This window comes from Corvus moneduloides, chromosome 1, assembly GCF_009650955.1.
Source record: "Corvus moneduloides isolate bCorMon1 chromosome 1, bCorMon1.pri, whole genome shotgun sequence".
NCBI classification, from domain to species: Eukaryota; Metazoa; Chordata; class Aves; order Passeriformes; family Corvidae; genus Corvus; species Corvus moneduloides.
The window spans coordinates 24753821-24776968 of NC_045476.1; the positions used below are offsets into that span (position 1 = coordinate 24753821).

A 23148-nucleotide genomic window follows, 5' to 3' on the forward strand; every position below is an offset into this window, starting at 1 on the left:
AGATTCTGTAATGCTGCATATATTTGTACTGAAAAAGAATGTAAAAAGAAATCCATAAGTAATATTGACTGCATTTGCCTTTAATTTCTCACTCCTCATTACCCTCCCTAGAAGATTATTTACTAGGCAGAAAGTCTGTAGCTGGTCAAAATAATCACCAAAACCAGCTCATTATATGAAGATGTCTTTGAAGGTTGGTATTGTTTCATTTGATGGTTGGTATTGTTTGATTTGAAAGTGATTTAATGATGAATAATTGCACTTTAGGTCAGATGATGTGCTTCATTGATGCAAGGGTGAGTTAGAGCTTTCCCTATTGATGTAATGTCTTGAGAACTGTCTAGCATTAATATATGAAGGGGAAGAACTCTGACCAGGGGCTTGCAAAAAAGTGATTTCTGCTATTGTGGAGTGATATATCTATGTTTTTCAAGTGTGATATATATATGTGTGTGTATATATCTATATATCTATATATATATCTATCTGTGTTTCCCACTCTTTTATTTAATGCTGTCTATGTACAGTTGCCATATGTTTCTTGGAAATGTTTTCTGAAAATGTTTCTCTCAAAGTGAGGTAAAATAGAGAACCCATAGGGCATACAATGGATTTTTGACTGAGATGTGAAAATTGGTGCGCCCAGAAAAAGCAAAGAGAGTGGCAGAATTGATTTTTCAAAACGTTTTTGAGAATATTTTTTGGTTGTTGAAAAACTGTGATCTACTTTTCTTTTGTATTAAGCGTACCTATTTTTAAAAAAAATATTCCTTGATTTGGATAAATTGCTATGACTATAGTGATTTTGATTATACCTGGTCTGTGAAACTTACTTCACTCTTCATATAATTATTATTTTGAAGTCCTTGATTGAGTCATTATATTAGGTAGCAATTTCAGATATTTGTTCATACTGCTTGATGTTTAAAAGCATAATACCATAAATTGAGTTTATACCAGTCTATATAAATAACCCTGTAATTTCATAGTGGATTTTCATTCTTTAATATTCACATTTAAATGATTCAGGACAAGGGGTTCAGAACCTGGATCCTCCATTTATGATGGCCTATGGTATTTACTGACTTTAAAAACTTTGTATCTCTGATACTTAAAATCTATAATTTCAAGAGATGTATTTGTCAGTTTTACTTCTCATAACAAGATCTGGGTAGCAGCATTCCTTACCTTGCCATTGTCAATATAATTTTAAACATTTAATGCAGCAAAATAGTGTCACAGCTTTTCAAATGCTATGGCATAATAAGGACTGAAGAATTGGAAAATGTAATTTAGGAAAACAGTTTTGCTAATACAGTTTAAAAGGCTTTTTAAACATCACAGAAGCTTTGTATTATATCAATATGGATATTACTGTATAATGTGGCATTTTGGGGGGCTTTATAGATGGAAATCCAAACAAATTGTTGTTACAAAATAAATAGTAAATGCCTAGTTTTCTAAAGAAATGAAGCCCTGTGTTTGCTTAATAGCTTTGCAGAGGAGTGGAAGATAAGAGAGTTGTCTTGGTTTGAAAGGTGTCTACCAAGGAAGGCAGGGGCCTCCCTTGGAATGGAAGACATGACTCCCTTCTCTCCAAATAATTGTAAGTTTGAAATTAAGGGGCTTTCAGGCAAAGATATGGAAAAAGGAATAACAGTTATTTACTAATCTATATATCTGTATAACAAGGCAAACAAACAATGGCAGCAACAACAAACGAAACCAGAAACCCAGTACCAGCCTTCTCTCGGCTGTCAGGCCCTTTCCCCTTTGCTGCAGTCACGGCCACAGCCGGCAGGGGCGCTGGTGGCTCCCGGCCGGGCAGGGCAGGTGCGATGATTCCCCCGCGGCTGCAGGGGGCGCTGTGGCGCGAGCTCAGCCACCTTCTCCATGCAGTTAATGGCAGGTGTGCCAGTGGAAGAGATTGAAAATGGGCTTCCTTTACAAACCCATAGGGACAGCCAATCCTGGTGTCCCTCCGGATGGCGAAATGGACTGTAGCAGGAACCTCAGAGCAGCAGCTGGAACAGCAGAGGTGGGTACACCTGGGGTAGTAAAAGTAGATGCAGCAGAAACTCTGCAGCTGTAGCACGAGATTCAAGGGTGTCCCAGCAGGGAGGAGGTGTGGGGTTACAGTGTAGCAAAAAACGTGGAGCAGTGGCAGAGAAGTGGTGGGGTTGGCTTGCAGCAGCTGGGTTCCCAAACACAGCTGGGAGAGGCTCCCTCGGAGGGGGGCTTGGGGTCCCCGTTTTTCCCTGAGGCACCCGAGCAGATGCTGAGGGTCCTTTGCAGTGAGATAGGGTGTTAATAAGGTCCCAGTCCAATAGTGGCTCTTGTGAGCAGAGCTTCACTCATGGTAGTAGAAGACAGCAGGAGGTGGAACCCCGCAGTAGTAGTGAATTCTTTCCACAGCAACTGCAGCCTGTTACCCTTTGATCCCAAAAGCTAGAGAGAGAGGAGCTGAGCCCAGCCCCTCACCCCCCTGCCAAAATCTTGCAGAGATTCCTTCCCAAGAGAATGCCTCTCAGCTATGAGAGTGCAGCCAACTGCACCCCTCCCCCCACCTTGGCTGTGCCTTTTGTCTCTTAGGTATCCATCATTATTGTCTCTTAACAAAAAATGGGACAAAATTCCCTGAGAGAAAGAAAAAAAAGGAAAAATCCTAACCTCCAGCAAGAGTACATTGTAATTACTGTCTAAATAAAACCAAAAATGCTACAGTGTTTTTATTTGGTTTTATTTGGTTTGTTAGCTTGATATTATGGTGCTAATTGGGGCTTAGGAGGCAGTAGCATCTTTGATATGAAGGGTTGTATGTTTGATTCACTGGGGTCTTATGTGTGTCATGATCTTTAAGTGCTTCCTTGACTGTTGTGTCTGAATGCCAGTGATTGTCTAGTAGGCAAGGGCTTTCCTTGTTTCTTATTTACTAGACATTAGGGGAAGATCTTGCTGCCCTAGTGCCTTTTGGGGAAATAAATGTGTTTTACAAGTTGTCCAGTCTAGCGTGTCTTAATTAGGAATCTGATGACTGAATCTTGGGGTAGGGATGGAGGTGGTGTTGAGCTTAGATGAACTACTTTCACAGAAAGAAGAACCAAAGCTTGTTTTTGAATATGACTGCAAAAAACTGTGAAATGTAGCAATTCCCTTACTGCATCTGATTCACTGCTGTTAAAGCAGTATATGGCAACACTACTGCTTTCATGCACAGTTAAGGAAATGTCTCTCCAATGTTAAAATGAGTCACATTTTCTTGTGATTTTCTATGCTTTAAATGACTACATATAAGCAGCATGAAATCCCAGTTGCCACATCTTGTATTAGATCTTGTTTTCTACTGTGCAGTTATCTTCTGTAGCTTGGAAAATTATGAAGAGGTCAGTATTTGATTCTGTCAACATCCAGATATGAGCTTGAAGCACATTTAAACATAAAAGAAGGAATGTGGTTATTTCAGTGCTTTCAGGTATACTTTTCCTGCAGTAAGAATCCATTGTAATCCAGATGTAAAGCAAAAACCAAATTGAATCAGCCCTCTCTTTACATCCCAAATACACATGGTGCATGATCTTTTAATAATTAGAAGTGTTCTGATGGTCTTGATTTTTTTTTTTTGTATAGTTATTTTACTATCTCTTTTCTGAAAGAGATTGTAGTATATACTTGTTTGCCGTAATGCACTGAGTTAGCAGTTACAAGTAATTTTTTGTCCTGACTGGTTATACTACTGCAGTGCTTAAAATACAGATTTTAAAATCCCTTCTCACTGGCATTTGGTCTATTTGTCTATTAAAACAGCACAGGTCTAAATTTGAATTACATTTGAAAATACAGTGGAATTGTGGTGGTTTATCCCTTTTGACAAGGGAAAAAATGTAATTGGAGACGTTGACGTGAGGTCCACTCTTAATGCAACCAATCTGGCACATCATTTTCTTTGCACAAATACGCAAGTTCACTGCTACATGAGCTATGATCATTGTGTATTTTAACAGCTGTGCAAGGTTGTGAATTGATGCCCAGAAATATTCATATGGACTTCTCAGGGCTGTGTAATATGGATATTGGCTGGAGATATCAGCGGTTACCAGCACTGAAGTCTGTAACTCTCCTCCTAAATCTGCTTTTTGATCTGCTAGATCGCTGTAATGTGCAGTATCGATAAGAATTAACAGCGGTTAAAGAGGCTGTATTACAAATTTATAGGCTGCTTTAACTGGTGTGTGCTAGCCCTTGGAAGCACTACCCAAGCAGGCATTTTGAAAATGCTGGGCTGGCACCCACCAGGGGGAGCATAGAAACAAAAAACAGTTTTGGGTGCTGTTCTGCAAACGTCATCTATAAGTTTATGCAAGCTCTTTGTGTTAGATGATACAAGAGAAACTGCTGCTTTTGTCACCAGACTACTGCCTGGATGATTCAAAGGTTCACAAGTGGATGGCACTGCTTTAGCTGAAAATTTCACATGCCCAAGATGTTATGATTTCTCCTAGACTTGTTTTGATGTGTAGGAGAGATTCAGTGTTATTTTGTGTCTGGAGACCTGGAACGCTGCATTGAGATATATGACTGTGATGGTGCTTATGGGATATGATGACTGTGCTGGATCTTGTGACAGGAGATACCATGGTACAAGCTGACTGAGATGTCCTGGGCAGAATGAATATGCTGATCTGTAAAAAAACCAAACAATATTCAGAGCGGTCCTTGGTCCAGGGCCTGCATTGACAGGTAAAATTGGTCTGGAATCTTGGAGCAGTTCAGTTGGCTATGTCTAGCACTTGGGGCCTTGAGGTGGTAATTTTAGTGACAAATCAGGGTAGCAGGCAGCAGGGTGAGGCAAAGACCCTCTGTCTTACACCAGACAAGCCTTATTGGATACCTATGCAGCTATGCTGTACCAGGAAGTGATGCATATTGTCTGTTACCAAAGCCATAAGACCTTGGAGGCAGAAAGGCAGATTCAGTTCCTTCAAGGTCAGACTGTTTTTCAGCTCAAGGCATGCATATGTTCTTAATTTCTTTTGCCTTTCAAAATAGTTCCAGTTTTTTACTTGAGGCTTGTAACACCCCTGATTACCTTAGCAGTTGCTTTTCCTATGTCAGCTGCAAAGTTTATCTTTCCAGTTTGTTTTGCTTTTCTTATCAGCTTCCGTTCTGCTTTATGGTTTTAAATCTCACTGGCAGCTAATCTTTCCGTATTTCTGATTTGGTTGTGGTTGATGTAAACGCTTGCTTCTGGCCACTTGGTCTACCGCATAGAGGTGATACTGCAGTGCTCCAAATGTGAAGATAATTTAGTCATAACACCATGTGCTGGGAGTCAGCCCATGAGCCTCAAACATGTACCAATGCATGCAGCATGAACAAAAACCAGGGAGCTTGAAGTTACCATGCTGCTAGAAGGCATGACCTCATTGTCATTACTAAAATTTGATGGGATGAATCCTGTGACTGGAGCATGGCTGCAGGATGTTCAGAAGGGACTGGAGAGGAAGGAGGGGCAAAGGTGTTACCATCTACATCAAGAGATGGATGGAATGTAAAGAACTCTCTCTGAGGAACAGCCGTGAGCTGGTCTAAAGCATATGGGTAAAAATAAGAGACTGAGTCAACAAAGGGAACCTTGTGGTTGGTGTCTACCATAGCCCACCTGATCAAGGGAATTCTATTGATGGTGCCTTTTTGCTCCAGCTACAGGAGGCATCGTACTCGCAACCTCTCATCCTTCTGGGGGACTTCAGCCACTCTGACATATGCTGGAAAAGTAGCACAGGAGATTCTTGGAATGCATAGGGCATAACTTCTTAAGTCAGGTAATAGACAGTCTTACCAGTGGGATTGTGATACTGTACCTGATGGCCATCAATGCAAGTGAGTTATTGGGGATGTCAAGATTGGAGTCACTCAGCTGCAGTGGTTGTGTTCTGGTGAAGTTTGCAGTCCTGAGGGATATGGATCAGGCAAAGAGTTAAGTCAGGACCCTGGAATTTAGGAAAGCAAACTTACAGCTCTTCAAGGAGTTAGTCAATAGGATCACATGGGAAACTGCCCTCATGGAAAAGGGAGCGGAACAGAGTTGGCAGATGTTTTAAGGATGCCTTCCATAGAGCACAAGAGCTCTTGATCATTAGGTGCAAGAGATAGGGCAAGGAAGGCAAGAGACCAGCATGGCTGAGTCAGGACCTGCTGGTCAAACTAAACAGCAAGAAGTATATGCACAGGCAGGGAAAGCAAGGACAGGTATCCTGGGAAGAGTACAGGGATACAGCCCAGTTTTGTAAGGATGAGGTGAGGAAGGCCAAAGGTGAAGCTGGACCTGAACTTGGCCAGGCGAAGAATAAAAAGAAGAGCTTCTACAGGTATGAGAGCCAGAAAAAAAAAGTCAAAGAAGGTAAGCAAGGTTGGCAAACTGGTAACAGTGGGCAAAGTGAAGGCTGGGGCACTCAAAAACTTTATTGTCTCAGTCTGCAATGGCAATGTCTGTTCCCAGATCTCTTGAGTGGATGAACTATTAGATGGGGACTGGGGAAGGAAAGCATTTCCCGCTGTAAGTGAAGATTGCTAAGTTCATGACCACCTGAGGAACCTGATTGTACTTAAGTCCATGGGACCTAGTGAGACTCATTGCAAGAGTTGGCTGATGTAGTTGCCACGCCAACTCTCCATGATATTCAAGAAGTTGTGGTAGTCAGGTGAAGACCCTGCTGACTGGAAAAAGAGATACATTGTATTCATCTTTTAAAAAGGTAGAAAGGAGGATCCTGGGAACTACCAACCTGTCAACCTCACCTCTGAGGTTGGGAAGATCATGGAACAGATCTTCCTAGAAACCATGCTAAGGCACATGAAAAGGAGGTCAGTTGCGTCAACCAGCACAGTTTCACCAAAGTAAAGTCCTGCCTGGTCTAGAAACCTAGTGACCTTCTATGATGGAATGATTACATCAGTGGGCAAGGGAAGGGATCTAATCTGGATTTAGGAAAAATCTGTTTTATTTAAGGCCTTTGATATGGTTTCCCACAACATTCTCTCCCTAAATTGGAGAGAGATGGATTTGATGGGGGACTGTTCACTGGAGGAGGAATTGGTTGGACAGTCACATCCACAGGATAGTGATCAACAGCTTGGGGACCCAATATGGACCCCTGATTGAGGCGTCTATATTGGGACCAGTGCTACTTAATGTCTTTATCAAAGACATAGACAAAAGGGTTGAGTGCACCCTCAGCAAATTTGCAGGTGACACCAGATCAAGTGGTTGGTTCATCTAAAGTAACGGAGGCACCTGGACAAATGTGAGAAATGGGCCTATGGGAACCTCATGAGGTTCAGCAAACTCAATGCGAGGTTCTGCACCTGGCTCAGGGCAACTCCCATACAGGCTGGAGGATGAAGAAATTGAGAGCAGCCTTGCAGAGAAAGACTTGGGGAAGTTCTGGTGGATAAGAGGCAAAACATGAGCCACCAGAAGGTGCTCACAGCCCAGAAAGCTGTGTCCTGGTCTGAATCAAAAGACCATAGCCAAATGGTTGAGGGGGATGATTCCGCTCCCCATCTCCACTCTCATGAGATCCCACCTGGAGTACTGTGTCCAATTCTAGAGTTCTCAAACACAGGAAAGAATTGGCCTGTTGGAGCAGGTCCAGAGGAGGGCCCCAACAATGATCAGAGGGATGGAACGCCCCTCCTGTGAGAAAAAGGTGAAAGAACTGGAGCTGTTCAGCCTGGAGAAAAGAAGGCTCCAGAAACACTTCATCATGACCTTACAGTACTTAAAAGGGGCTTAAGAAAGATAGGGACACACTTTTCAATAGGGCCTCTTGCTATAGGAAAAGGGTAATGGTTTTAAACTGAAGGAGGGTCAACTTAGATTGGCTAGAAAGAAGAAAATTTTTATACTATACAAATGGTGAAACACTGGAACAGGTTGCCTAGAGAGATAGTAGATGCCCCATCCCTAGAAACGTTTAAGGTCAGGTTGGACTGGGTTCTGAGCAACCTGGTTTAGTTGAAGATGTTCCCGGGGCTGGACTAGATGACCTTTAGAAAGTCTCTTCCCACTCACACTATTTTATAATTCTATGGTTTAATGTTATATGGGAATAACAGCTATGAGCCTTACTTCACTTTCTTGTCTGAGTCATAGCAAGAGCCTATCCCCAGTCACTTGACAGAAAGGGACCTGCAGGACTCCTGCTTTACCACCTCTCACATTTTGACAATCTCTGAGCATAAAAGCTTGTCTGAGGCTACTTAAACCAATATGTGGGGTCTGAAAATTGGAGAGGGAGGTCTTGTGCAGTACAGCTTTGACTATGCAAAGAACAGTTGTTTAAGGCTAATTGATGGATAGAATTGAGCCCACATTCCCTCCTTGCTGGGTCTTAATATTTGTTTACTGCCTGTTTTATTTGGATTAAAAATAACCCAACACACATACAAATAAGAGAAATGAATTTCACTTTTCCTAACTTGTTAAAATAATAAAATCACTGCACAAGGCTGAACATGTGAAGTACACTTTCTTGTTGTATTTTAAACTCATCTACAACAGATCCAGTTCTCATTTATCATTAAAACATTGTTTGTCTCTCCTCCTTTTAATCATGTCTCCCTTTTAGGTTCATGTTACGCCTTGTGAGAACTATGTGCCCATTTTGTTGTAGATTGAGATTTACAAGTCAGAAGGGGAATGATAAGAGGAGAAAGACTGTTCAAAGGCTGCATTTTCTCCTTATCTTTGTGTGTATCTGCATGATGTCCAAAAAGAAGGTGCTTTTTCAGGCAGTTGAAAGAGATATGTATGTATCTTTTTTTTTTTGTATCACTGTCTTCTTGTACTTCATAGGATAGATGATAAGGCAAGACAGTGACTTGTGAGTGTCATAACAGAACTGTGCCTCTGAATAGCAGGGAACAAATCCACTTCTGAAATGGAAACAACAGTTTGAGCTGAAGCTCCATGGATAAACAAAGTCCAGAAGGTCCTAGTTTGAGGACTGACCAATGCCTGTCCTTGACCACACTTCTCTGCCCGGTGTATGTCAACTGAATCTTGTACCATAATGAACTCTGAGCATTTGTTTTGTAGTTATGCAAGATTACCAGTTCCGATTTTGTCAGCATCAGATCAACTGCAGTTCTTGACATGGATAGACTGTATTGGGGCCTGACACACACAGAGGGTGGATGATGATCACTTCCAAGACTATGCTAGCTAACCCATGACAATTGTGTAAGCAAGAAATGTTAAAAAGGCACTCAAGGGCAATTCCTGTACAGTTTAATCCACTTTAAAAGGGTTGTCTGATGGCAACAAATTTAAGTAGTATGTTATACTGTGATGTTTTCCTTAAGTATATGGTAAAACATCCTCCAGATCCAATCTAATCAGAAACAGCTTTAGTTTGATTTTGAGACCACAAAACCTGCAAGTAAGTGTTCAGGAATATTTTGAAGGGAAAAAGGTAGCATTCTTGGAAGGGAGGGTGGGTGGCATCAAGTACCCACTGTTTTTACTCTGATGAGGAACTGTGGGCTGTCACAGACTTAAGCCTGCTCTTCTCTCTAGTGTTGTCAAGTGGAAATTTTGCTCCTTTCAGGGCAGTATTGTAAGTTGAAACCTATGAACACACTGCACCAACTCAGCCAGGTGGGAAGCCTGGAAGTATAGTGAGGGACAAAATTTAGCTGCTGCAAGAAGCATTAGAAACTGGCAGTGATGTTTGTCATGAACAGGTCCAGTGACAAACCAGGTATGTTGGGCTCAATTCCAAGAAAATGCAAAACCCACAACTGAATATTGAGCTGAAGGGGCAGGGGAGTGGGGTGAGGGGGAAGAAGAAAGAACAAGAAACACAGTTTGGAGGAAAGCACATATTTTTTCCTCTCATGTAAAATACGGGAAGTTCAAGTGTTTTGTTGTTGTCATTACCATTTTGATACAAGTAGTTCATGCTGCTATCGGAGAATTGCAATTAGCACTGCTGACAGTGTCAGTGTAATTCCCATTGTAGGAGGCAATGCATTCCCATATCTCTGTTGGCTTGCAGAGCCTCAGTCCATACCAAGGAAGGGGGAATGCAACACTGAGCATGGAGATGGGTGATTTTGAGGCTGAAGAACACATCCACCTCCTCTTTTCATGTACCAGTCTGTAATTACTTTGCTGTGTGTCTACAAAAGCTGCGGACAAGAGGACTCAATGACAGATGAAGATGTTATCACATCAGTTCAGGCATTCATGCAGCAACAGCAAATTATAAATACAATGTTCGTTGTATTCTTGCTTCAGTTGCTATAGACAAGCATCTGAAGTAAGGTAGAGTGGCATCTTTCCATACTGTCATTCTCTGTATTTTTGTTTCCAAAGACTGTTTCCATAGTACTTTAATTTGAAGTATATGTACAGAAATAATGGCATTCTCATGACATTTGAGAAACAGTTGTTTACTCACTTGCCCCTTTTCACTGCAGTAGCAGGCTTACTCACCACATTAGGCTATCAACCATTGCTTTATTTACCACATTAGGCTGTAATTTAGAATTTGTAGATAAGTTATATACTTACGGATTTACAGTTGTCATTCTTCCCATTTTCCCCAGTTCTCCTTTTTAAAAAGCCTTTGGCACAGGATACAGCCCTTCCTATACCTTAAGTGATCCTCTCTGAAACTTTCCCAAATTTTGACATGGATATTGTTCAAGAAAGCAAAGAAACGGTCAATGAACAAACCAGAGAAAGAAAGAATTAAGTCCTGTTAATTTATATTAATGGAAGACATTTATTTTTTTTAAATTCCATATTAAATACCAAAACTTTTCTCATTTCAGTTCTTAAAAATAGTTTTGCTGTAGCCCAAACAACATAAATTTATTGGTCTCAGGCATGAGAGCTGTTCTCTTGGTGGGAGAATTGTGTGAGTGATGGAACACATCCAGCCTCCAGATCACCATCCTGTTATTTGGATGCCAGAATCTGTGATCAGTTGTGAAGCACAAATACGGGCAACTTTCTGCATACATTTTGGTGGCATTTGCAAGGCACCTACTGCTATGTATTATTCTGTTTTGCCACCGACATGAGATTTCTGCAGAGTTGATTCATACATATGTAAAAAGTTATTTGGCATGTTGTTGACTTATTACACTGACTTTCTACGACATTATAAGTCAAAATCAGACTCTTTGCTCAATCTTCAGTGGTCTTGAATTGGATGTAGTTCAAGCTGCAAATGAAGGCTGTGGTCACCAGCCTTCTGGACAATGGAGCCTTTTCTACAGGTGTTTAAATCTGAATGGAAAATGGAAATAATTCTGGCTTTCAAGATTTTTCTTTGTTTTAAGGAAAATTTACAATTCTGAACAAAAATCTGTGTGCAACTGTAACTCAGTTGAAATGTATGAATGACTCCTAGGCAAATAGTAACAAGGGGAAGTTTGACAGAAAGAGGCCCAAATTCATGCAAACGTTAGGACCAGTTAGCACAATTTATATTTTATTTCTTCCTTTTTTTTTGTTGTTGTTGTTGTTGTTGTTGTTGTTTTTTTGTTTTACAAATTCCAGGAAACCTTCTTGGCCTTTTTCAAGGTTTTTCAGTCTTTGCAGCAGAAAGTTTTCATTGTCATCCTGAGATCTTTCAAGCATGGGATGCTCAGCTGAGCAATACTAATAGAGGAGTGAAATGTTTTTGGTATCTGTTATTAATAGAAATGTATCAACAAGGTAGTTCAGGAGAACTTAATTTTATTTGAGGTTTGGGAAAAAAGATAAAATATATAATATATGCAGGAGGGAAAAATAATCCTTAGATGAATCATTCTGATTTAGTTAAATGGTTCTCATTCCACTTACCAAAATGCATATTAAGTGGAGTAAATATTGGACCGAGTAAGTGCAAAGTAATGGACAAAACCTGACATCCACCTGATGTGTCATTTCTACCTCTTAGTGAACAGTAAATGATCGAGCTGTTTTGCCACATGAGCTGCAATATTTAGCTGCAGAAATGGAGAGATGGCCATAGAGAGATGTGGTAAAGCTATGGTAAGTTCCTGTTTAAACTAAGGCTACCAAATGTCAGTGTGTAATTTGTGATCATTTCAAGAAAGGCTATTTTAAAATTTATTACAGACAGGAAACAGGTATACCGTGAGTGGCAGATTCATGCCTAAAAGCCTCCACTTTCAAGAATATAAATGAAATGTGAGAACAGGTAAACTTAAACTGTATTTTACTCTGTTCACTCTAAGTTAGGAATAAGAAAGTGTATATCAGACTGATAAAAAAGAAGTCAGGTCCTGTTACCTGATTTTACCGAATGGTAAAATGGACTTAGTATATACTTTGGTTCTTGAGACAATATAGCTCTTTTTTCTCATCTGCATCAAGATGCTGTTGCATTATTTTTAACTTGATGGCAATCCTGTTGCTGAATTGACAGCTTGAGAAAATTTATCCTCTAAACAAATTATCTCTAGTTTGCCATGAGCAGGACTGAAGTTTGTTTAGGAAACCATCTAAATTGTTGTTCATTGATGATTTTGTTTGGTCTTAGAGATCTTCGTTGTGATGGAGGTCTTGGTTTCAGGACAGTGTGACAATTAGAGCAGCCATAGATTCCCTCCTTGTTTTGAGTTCTTTGCATGTTGATGCAGCTCCTCAAATGTTGTCCAGAGGCAGACATCCACATAATTTGCTAGATGAGCAAAAAGATAACCTTAAACATGCTTTCTACATTGCTTGTCATCTCATATTTTTGAAAAGGGATTTGAATGTGAGGAAAAGAAAGACAACTAGAAGCAATGAGCATGTGTAAACTTCGTATAGTTTATTTCAATACCATAGTTTTTGAACAGGACAGGATGGTTTGTCAAAGCCAGGGCAGATAAAATGTTCATATAGCAAACTTCCTAATTCTTGTTACTTTCTGTACAAACAAACCAGTAGTTTATAATGCTCTAATATAAAATGATGAGTGCTAAAACCCTGTAGCATAGAGGCAGCAGTGTTTTAGAATGACTATATTCGCAAGTGCTGCAAAAGAAAAAACAACACAGAGAAAAGGTAGGATGCGACTGATGCACGGTTATCTCAATATTCTGCAGAGCAGGGTAGACTGTGTCTTCTGTTTCCTGAGAGATTGTTTATTAAGGAGAAAGTGTATGAATTTTTTTTGTTATTTTTTTAATGTTATTTTTTCTTGGTTTACGCAGCTTTGCATGATCAAAGCAGCGTAATTCCTCTGGGAATGTCCACCCAAGGAGAACTGATGTGGCTGTGCAGAGCCCTGAGGTGTCCTGGGATTTGTGGAGTGGTAGGGCTGCAAGGCAGCAGGAGCATTTCTTTCCTGCAGCATGATGCAGAGGTTGCATGCTGTAATTTCAGAAACTTAATACCAAATTATAGATCTTTGCAGGTAGCAAATCTGTCCCAAGCAGTATTCTGCTCATTGCCCTTTCAGGTAGTAATGGGGCAAAGGAACAGATCTTCATAACCATACATGTTCAGTGGGTTTTCCTTATGGGCAATAAAAGGATGTACCTTAATATTTTTAAGGTTTTCTATTTGTGTGTTTTTCCATCCAACCTGAAATTTCAGTCATGCTAAAGCACCTTTTTAACTTCCCCGGGAATGTAAAGGCGTTTACCTGGTCACATATTGCTCACCTTGGGACATAGTGCTTGGTGCAAGAGTGGAAGACCTGTGATGCAAATGAGCATTAGATTGGCAGATTTACAGATGAGTTGGAGTTGCATATAGGACTGGACTGCTCTAAAATTTAGAGCCCATGTTTAAAAATAGAAGTAATGAGTACAGTGTAAAACAATTGGAATTACAAAAATGAAGGATCTCACCCAACTGGCTGACCAGTGACATTGTGTTACTATCTGGTTTTTAAATTAGAAATTAGTTATTAGAAATGCCTCTGACCAAATTAAGGTGCAAATGAGACCACATGCTACAGTCAATAGTATTGATTTTATTTGATAGTAAATAGGAGAGAGAGAGAAAAAAAGAAAGAAAGAAAAATAGAAAAGAGGTGAGAGGACTGAAAGAGAATGACAGATTAAAGAAAATACCACCACTCCATGGATCCCAGTGATGTTCTATTGATCCTCTCCATCTGGTCTTCTTGGTGGTTAGGGTCCCCCAAAAAGGATAGAATCCAATGGATTAATATATGCTCAGACCAGGTGGGAACGCTCAGGTACGTCCCCTGGGGGGGGATGCAGTTTTACACAGTCTCTTGCAGCAGACTCTGGACCTGTTGCATCACTTTGCATCACATGCAGTCCTGTAACGCAAGGCCTCAGGAATGAGTCTGGGGAGCACTTCGGAGGGTCTTTGATGGATGATGACACCCCCTCAGCTGCCTATCACATGAATGTACCGTGGATGTGGCTTTTCTAGGGTTGGGAGTTTCACAGCTCAGCTGGTTTGTGTACGGGAGAATGGATGTTCACTGCCTCTGACCAGAGGTTACACCACACACCCGAAACCTCCTTCTCCCCCCTTGTTTTGGGGGAGTCTGTGTAAACCTGGCCTCTGTGGGCTGTGGTGTCCCGTACCCCAAACCCAGCCAGGGATGATTTTCTGCTGCATTTGGCTTTCTTATGGTTGCATTCTTTTTTCTCAGCCTTATTCACTTCTCCCTAGACCTGAGATGATTGAAGAATAGTGTCCCCTTTATCTTATCGAGGCGGCCTATCTCACAGTCCAAAGTTCCAGTCAGGCATCTTCAAGGAGGAGTGGGCTTCTTGGTTGTAGATTTTTATACAGTTTTTGCTATAATGGGTAAAACTCCTTCATGACAATGTTTAAGGCATGAACCATTTCAGTCTCTGACACAGAGGTGTAAGGAAAAAAATAAAACAAGTTGGAAATTAATCTATTAGCACTTCATTGTGTAGTAGACAAATCACTGATCTACCTGTGCTGATTCACATTTCTTTATTATTCATGTAAAGAACCTCACACTCTTCAGAGTGCATGCGAGATGGTCAGCCTTTCATGCTGTATCACAATATAATCTTTGTATTAGGCACATAGAAATAATTTGAAATAACATTCTGGATAGGTGAAAATACCATTGGAGTCTAATATTTCTCATGTCATTTTCTCATCTGGAAATAAACTATACAAGGTGAGTTGCAGTGAAGCTTGAGTGAGTAGGTGTTATACTTGTTTTCTCACACTGAGATATGTTTCCTCAGCTATGAAATAAATAACCGATCATTTAAAAGGAAGACATGCATATGCGTTTTATAATCTGAGATGTACAGTTACAGGACAGGAAGTTCCATGCTGCTGGGTATATATGTGTTGCAGTGGGGATTCTTGCAACACGTGTATCAGACAACAAGGCCCGTGGAAGAGAATATATGGACTGATTCTTGGTAGATATTTTCAGAGATGTTTATTTTTCTGCCATCCTTCCCAGGCAGGGGAGCACAGAACAACCAATGGGGAACGAGGTTGACCAGGGAGTAGGGAAACCCTGTAGGCCCTGCCTCTACCCCGGCGCCCCTCTCCCAGGACCACGTGGCAGGGGAGAGGAACCCCAACACTTCACCCATTTATTTTTAACAAAAAGAGATTTAAAATTTAACATTGAAAACAACTGGATAAACGTGAGATAACAAGAACAATTTCAAAACAATACAAAGCCACCCTCCTGAGTCTTTAAATATCCAAACAGATTCTTTTTTTTTTGGAATAGCTTAAGGCTGACAGAAGGGAGACAGGACTCTCTGAGCATGCTTTGTGGGGAAACTGAGGCAGGAGAAGGTTTCTTCCATATGTACCTGTTGGAACACTAAACAACAATAGTTAGATTCTTTCCCCACCCTTGTCATCCTCCACTCGGCATTGGAAAGGGATTTTTGGGGAAACAATTGGTAAAGGTATGGTTTTGTGAGGGAAGCCATGGGTGGATAAATGGATTTGGAATACACGGGGGGTAATAGGATATAGGATAAAGGGGAAAGGTAGGATTAGGAAAGGGAGGCTATATGGACTGCTTATAATGGGGATATTGTCTAACATGACTACGATTTTTAGCATATATACTGCCTTTCACAGAAATACCACAGGGCCTAGTGACATCTGCTGCTTGTAAACCTTTCCTTCCTTGGACAATCTTAAACTCTACTACTTCTCCATCTCCTAAGCTTGAAATATATTTTTTGGGGTTATTTTTCATAACGGCAGTACGATGCAAAAATACGTCTTCCTGATTGTCACATCTCATTATGCAACCATAATTTTGTTTAACATTATACCATTTTACTATTCCTAGAACCTTAGCTATGATGATTTTTTCTTTTTTCCGAGTTGCTGCTGTTTTCTGTCTCGCTGCGTTCCTGGTTTCACTTTCATTTTTGCTCGCTCCCATGTTGGAACTGCAGGTGCTGCCAGTGCTGCCGGTGCCGTCAAGGCTGCTCGTGCCTGCGCGCTCTCGCCATGGGGTTTTGACTTCTCGGGGTCACATTCGGGGCCACGCGGGCTGGGCCGGGCCATGCGGCTCAGCTCCCCATGCGCCGCCCCTGCTGCTGCCTCTGGTTGCAGCTGCGCTGCTGCTGCCTGGTGCCACACTCACGTCTTGGCCGGGCCTCCGAGCAATGGCCTCCCCGTGCCCTGAAAACGGCTCCGTCCTGGCATGTGCCTGGGCTTCACGCAGCTCTGCTCAGGCGCCATTGCTGCCGGCTGCCGCCCGCGCGCTGCCCCTCTCGGTCGGGCATTCACAGGGCTCGCTCCACCACACGCTGCTCAGGGCCAGGCGGGCACCACTGGGTCGTGCCACTCCCACCACGCCTCGCTCCGCTGCTGATACTGCAGCTCGTGTTGCTCTGCCCACGCGCGGGAACTGCCTCGCTGCTGCTCGCAGAGTGCTCGGTGCACATGGCCTGGGTCGCACGGTCCCTTGAGGCACGCTTCCCTTCGTGAGGACACAGCTGACATTGCTCAATAGTCTCGGTAATTAAGTAATATTCATGAAAATATTCTTCCATCGGCATATGTTTTGACTCAGAAATTAACTGTGTCCAAACAGTCTTCCAAAAATCTTTGGAAAGAATCAAGTCCCAAGAAACGTAGAAAAAGTTCTTAAACAACCATGCCAGGAAGTGTTTCAGTTCCTTTTGAGCTTGAATTAAACTAAAATTTACTAATCGTTATTCAAGAATCTTTTCAAGTTTAAGATAAATGTCCATATGCAGCTCGGAGAGCCACACGTTTTTCCATGGTTCCTCCATAGTTTAGAGATGGAACAGCAAAACAAAAACAAGAAGAGAAATCCAAAAATTTTACTCACAAATCACAGTCGCTGTCTTTAGGGATCGATGTCTTGCCTGCATTATCCACCATGTGTTGCAGTGGGGATTCTTGCAACACATGTATCAGACAATGAGGCCCATGGAAAAGCAAATATGGACCGATTCTTGGTAGATATTTTCAGAGATGTTTATTTTTCCAGCCGCCTTATCAGCGACTTGGCCAAGAACTGAACAATCACGGGACCAGAGGGTCCTTCCTGGGCAGGGGAACACAAAACAACCAATGGGGAACGAGGCTGACCAAGGAGTAGGGAAACCCCGTAGGCCCTGCCTCTACCCCGGGGCCCCTCTCCCAGGATCACATGGCAGTGGGAGGAACCCCAACATATATGTATACTGACAAAATACAGTGCATTTTTCCAATAATAATTTAGCTAACTTTATGACTAGAAAACTTCCTTTCAACAATTACAGTCTGGGATTCAGAAGAAAAAAAAGCTGTCAGTGCAGAGGGAAGTGTTTTCAATGCAAACTTATGACAAATGTTTTTCCTTTGGAGGCAGCGCTACAAACCGTACAAGAACATGCAAGTGTACTTGAAGAGCTCTGTTGGCATTTACTACTTTCCTGGTAATTTATTTTGGAAAAACAAACAAAACCCAGTTAAGCCAAAACATCCTCTAAGAGGATCCTCTAATAGACTCATCTTTGTCAGGTGTGTATAAGTGGAGAAAGGGCTGTTAAGTACTCATCTCAAAAGAAGAGTCCTCTAAGCTGCAGATGTTTTCAAACAATTAATATAAGTGGTAGTTCTTGCTTTTGAAGAGAATGTTCCAATTTCAGAAGGCAAGTCCTCTTCTATTTTCTTTTTTCTCACACAGTAAATTCACTGTATCATGTAAGTCTTAGTCTCTGGATAGACAATGCAGCATTCATCTTGGATGCACAAAATGAGACTCATGTCATTATACCTCGTTAGCACAGATATTGTCTCACAAATTCCATACTCCGTATCTGCATGTACCATGGGAATCATATGCATAGGTAGGGGTTGACTAGTTGATGTTGACAGTGAGACACTATTCAAAGAAAGCTGTAATGAAAATTGCTCTAATAAGATAAGTTACTTCATATGGACATGCACTTGTGAATGAGTGAGCGGGTATTGATAAGCAATACAAGTAATTAGGACAGTGTATAACAAAGGTCCCTATATGTATAGACTTTCTTGCACATGATGCCTTTTAGCACCTACACATCAGGTAATTTTAGCAGAGCATGAGCTAAAACAGTCTATTTTTACACTTCTTTTTAAACATGAAAACTTGTTTTTGTTAATTCATCAAGATTTTGATTAGTTTTAGAAGGTAGGATCTCTAAATTGCATAGGTTTTCAAGCTAAAGAGAGCAAGGTTAATCTACAAATATATACCTTCAGCAACCTAGTAATACATCCAATTTAATTATGAAACATCTGTGATGGAGGCTGCATAACATCTTGCCTTAATAACAGTTTTACAAAAACAGGACAACTTTAGCAATACCAATGATGATATTTAGAGCATGTCAATAATGTTTTGCTATCTGAAGGGGACATGCAAGACCATGCTGTGAAGTACCATTCATAAAGATATTTCTAAGTGTACCAAGGGGAAATAGTTCTGTACTCTCAGAGCAACGTCAAATAGTGTCTATGGCTCTGGTGGTTTGACTCTGGCTGAAGGCCAGGTGCCCATCAAAGCCACTTTAACATTCCCCTCCTCAATGGATCAGGAGAGAGACAATATAAGAAAAGATTAGTGAGCTGAGATAGGGATAGGGAGGGATCACTCATTGATAGCTGTCATGAACAAAACAGACCCAACCTGAACAAATTAGTTTTATTTATTATCATTCAAAATCAGAGCATGAGAATGAGAAGACAAACAAATCTTAAAAACAGCTTTCCCCCAGTCCTCCCTCCTTCCTGGTCTTAACTTTATTCGCAGTTCTCTATGTCCTCCTCCACAGTAGTGCAGAAGGATGGGGATGTGGATTATGGTCAGTTCACTTGATGTTGTTCTGTCCCTGCTTCCTTCTAGGGAGACAAGTCCTTCCCCTTATCCTGTTCCAGTCCTCCACAAACTTCACCAATGTGGTGACCTGCCTTGTCCTGGCCTCCTCCCCCTTCTTCTTGGTGTCTGCATAGTTGTTTTGCTCACCTATTCTCACCCCTCTCTTCTCTGGTTGTAATTACTTCTGTGCAGTAACTTTTTTCCCCTTCTTAAATGTGTTATCACAGAGGCATTACTATCATCACTGATTGTTTCAGCCTTGGCCAGCGGTGGGTCCATCTTGGAGCTGACTGGCATTGGCTCCGTAGGACATGGGGAAAGTTTCTAACAGCTTCTCAGAGAAGCTACCCCTATAGATCCCCCACTGTGAGAGCTTTGCCATATGAACTCAATACAGTGGATCTACTCTGAGCGACATGTGTAAAAGCAATCTTAACCTCATGTAAATGATTGGGATGTTTATTCAGTTTGCATAAGTGGTGAATACGTAATGCAGTAAGTGGTAAAACATAACTGTAGTATTGTTTCTTGGAAAATGCAGAATGAAAATAGCTTTGCTGCTACTTCACTGCAAGTTTCTTTGACCTATGAATCAATCCCTTGAGCCACAAGACAGCTCTAGTGTAAATCAGTGAAATTAAGCTTTTTCACTTTTCCACTTTTTCACTAGTCCTGTTTAGAGAAAAAGGTATTTTATATAAATATATACATGGAACTATACATTATAATTTTTATAAGTATGTTTCAGTCTTGAGTCCATTAAAAAATTTGGTCTCATTTTGGGAGCAAAGCTTGGATCAGTTCTTGGGCCAAACAATGTCTGTCTGGCATTATATAACATTAGTTGGAAACAAAACACATGATTTATTTATCCACTGTAAGATGTGAGGGTTTAAAATCAGCCAGAGAGTACATGAACCAGAATGAGCGGAATTACAGTAAAGATGTTCTGTGGTAACTCTAGTAATATAACAGATAGTTGTATCCATTTAGCAGTGCAGTTTTTCTTTCTTAAAAAAGACTCTGTGGCCTCGTAATGGGAGGAATCCTAGTTGTATAATGGTCCAACATTTTGAAACTTGTGGCGAAGGTCTGCTAGTGCAAATACTTAAACTACAAGCAATATTTGGTGGGAATGTGTTGGTACATCTGTGTGCAGTGGACAGTGTTGGCAGCACCCTTCTTTGTCAGAGAACTGGGCTGTTGATCTTGGCACCTATTTTGTCTGAGACATTTTTAGAGGAAACAAATTTCAAAGTCTACTGCTGTGCTTCCATATGCTAGAGAAGTACCTTATGGCTTTTCCTTCCTTTGTAAAGAGAAACAGGCAGCAGTGCAGGGCACAGTGCTGTGCGTAGGGTAGGTATGTAAGCCGAGGTGGTATGACAATGGGCCTTCTGCCTGCATACTCCACCCCAAAGTGTAGCCCTGTTCACAGGTCTCCAGATACAAGTGTAGGTGCGCAGCATGGAGGCTGCAATTCACGTTGCCTTCAGTTTCTGATGCGCTGCTACATTGACATCCTTTGCTGTTCTCTCAGATCCCCTTTGTAAACCTCACGTCTCCCACACGTCCTCTTCCAGACTGCTTCACAGAGTCTTCCCACCCTTCTCCTCCCAGAAAGCAGAAGGGGAGTTATAATATAGATGATAGTCACAAAATGTAGTCTTGCCCAGGGAGTCATCATCTCACATGCCTTTGCACCTCCCCCTGTTTGGCATCCCCTTCTTTGTCCCCGCTCCCAGGGTCCCACACTTCTCAGCTCAAAAATCCTGTCCTCTTCCAGCTCCAGCTCCTGGCACAGATTTCCAATACTTATCTAGCATCTGTACTTAGAAAAAGACTCATTCAGAAAAGACCACAGTAACTTAAAAGAGAGGATCAGGTTGAGAAAAATGGACCATTGTAGACTTTCTCAGGCCCTTATTTTTTCATTTGAAAACAACTGTGGTGGTAGACGTGTCAGACTCTGAAGAGGAACATTGCTGCTATGGAAGAAGATGCTTCAGAGGTAGGAGGCAACTGGAGCCTGCATAGGCAGCATTTGGAGGGGGCCAAGGGAAAAGATTATGAGCACAGGAGTATCTGTTGTATGGTGTATCTGAGTATGGTGTGTTTATCACAGAGTCACTTAGTGTTTTGCTTCCAGTCTTCATGCTTTTAGAGGGCTAGGAAACCAATGGTACTTCGGCTTACATTTCACATCTTGATTTCTTGTTTTTTCTTTCATATCATCTGCGCAAAGAAAGTGCAGTCTAGATTTAAACGGGCTGTTTATTCTCCTGGAGGCTAATGTAATTCTCCTTAAACAGAGATGTCATGGTTTAACCCCAGTCAACTATCAAGCAACATGCAGCTGCTTGCTCACTCCCCCACCAGCAGGATCATGGAGATAATCATAAAGGTAAAAGCTAGAAAACATGTGGGTTGAGACAAAGAGAGGTTAATAGGGATAGCAAAAAGCCATACACACAAGCAAAGAAAAAACCAAAGAATTAGTTCACTGCTTCCCATGGGCAGGCAGACAATTCAGCTGTTTCCAGGAGAGCAGGCATAATGGTGTATAACAGTTACGTGGAAAGAAATCCCATCACTCCAAACATTCCCCCTTCCTCCTTGCCTCCAACTTTATATACTGAGCATGATGTCATATGGTATTAAATATCCCTTTGGTCAGTTTGGGCCACCTGTCCTGGCTGTATTTTCTCCCAAGCTCCCATGCACCCACAACTTCCTTGCCATCTCTGTATTATCAACACTGTGTTCAGCATCACTATGAAAACAAATAATTTTACCCCATCCAAAAACAGCGCAAGAGAGCAAAAGGAATTTGTTGCAGCTTTTGCATTAGCATTCATGTGTCAAGATCAGAAAATGTGTAACCATGCACCAGGCTCCAGGGTTTGACAGTACAGAAGAAAAATGTTTGTCTCAAAATCATGTTTCCTTTATAGTGCAGGAATCCGTTTTCCTTTTGCCTGTTGTGGGAACTGCAAAGCCAGAAACTTGCCCAGCAGTAAACTGATTTTGGGCTAGATTTCTTTGTCCTTACACTGAACACCTTATTTTAGAGGGCCTATTTGTGAAACTAGCAGTACTGCTCACATAGGAGGATGATGTTCTGTTCAGTAGAGGAGGCAGAACCATCACTTCTGAGGCTCCTTGAGCTATTGCTTTATTTATAAAGAAGCACTTTCATTCCCTTTTGCTATTTCTTTGTGGAATTTATTTATTAAAAGTGAAACAAGGGATGCTTTGTGAAAAACAGATTAACGTGGAAAATATTTATCTTCCTGTCATCCTTGGGAATCCATTCCTCATAGTATTACAATTCGTCATTTTCTCTGGCTGAAGAAATGGTATTATTATATTTAAAATAAATGCTGAAATGATATATCCATTAAATAAAATTTACATAGAATGTCTTAATATATACTGGTTTTGACCCAGGAACATCAGATATACCTTCTTAAAAAACTGTGTGGTTGTAGCTGACTTCATTTATTCCTAAATAGAGCTAAGTAAGCTTTCAACCTAAGTTTTGTCTAAGTTAATAGCACTTGTCTGAAATACAATATTTTCATGTGAGCAAAATGAACATAAGGAGATAAAGAACACTATGCCCAAATGAAATCATAGGGTTGATTTTCAGATAGGCATACTGAATTTGGTAAAATTAGAAATATTCCTGCATAACTGGGTTAGTATCTTTCTTATTACTTCTGCATCACTTGGTATGCTAACAGAGTGGTAGCAATAGGTATTTTCTGCCTTTGGGATATCAATGCTAGAAGAATGGCTGGAGGAA

General features: G+C 41.2%; 1 protein-coding gene across 5 annotated transcripts in view; it reads left to right on the top strand.

The window, feature by feature from the left end:
* PDE1C (phosphodiesterase 1C) overlaps positions 1-23148 on the top strand; it is a 367759-nt gene that overhangs the window by 63913 nt on the left and 280698 nt on the right. The window lies entirely within an intron of this gene.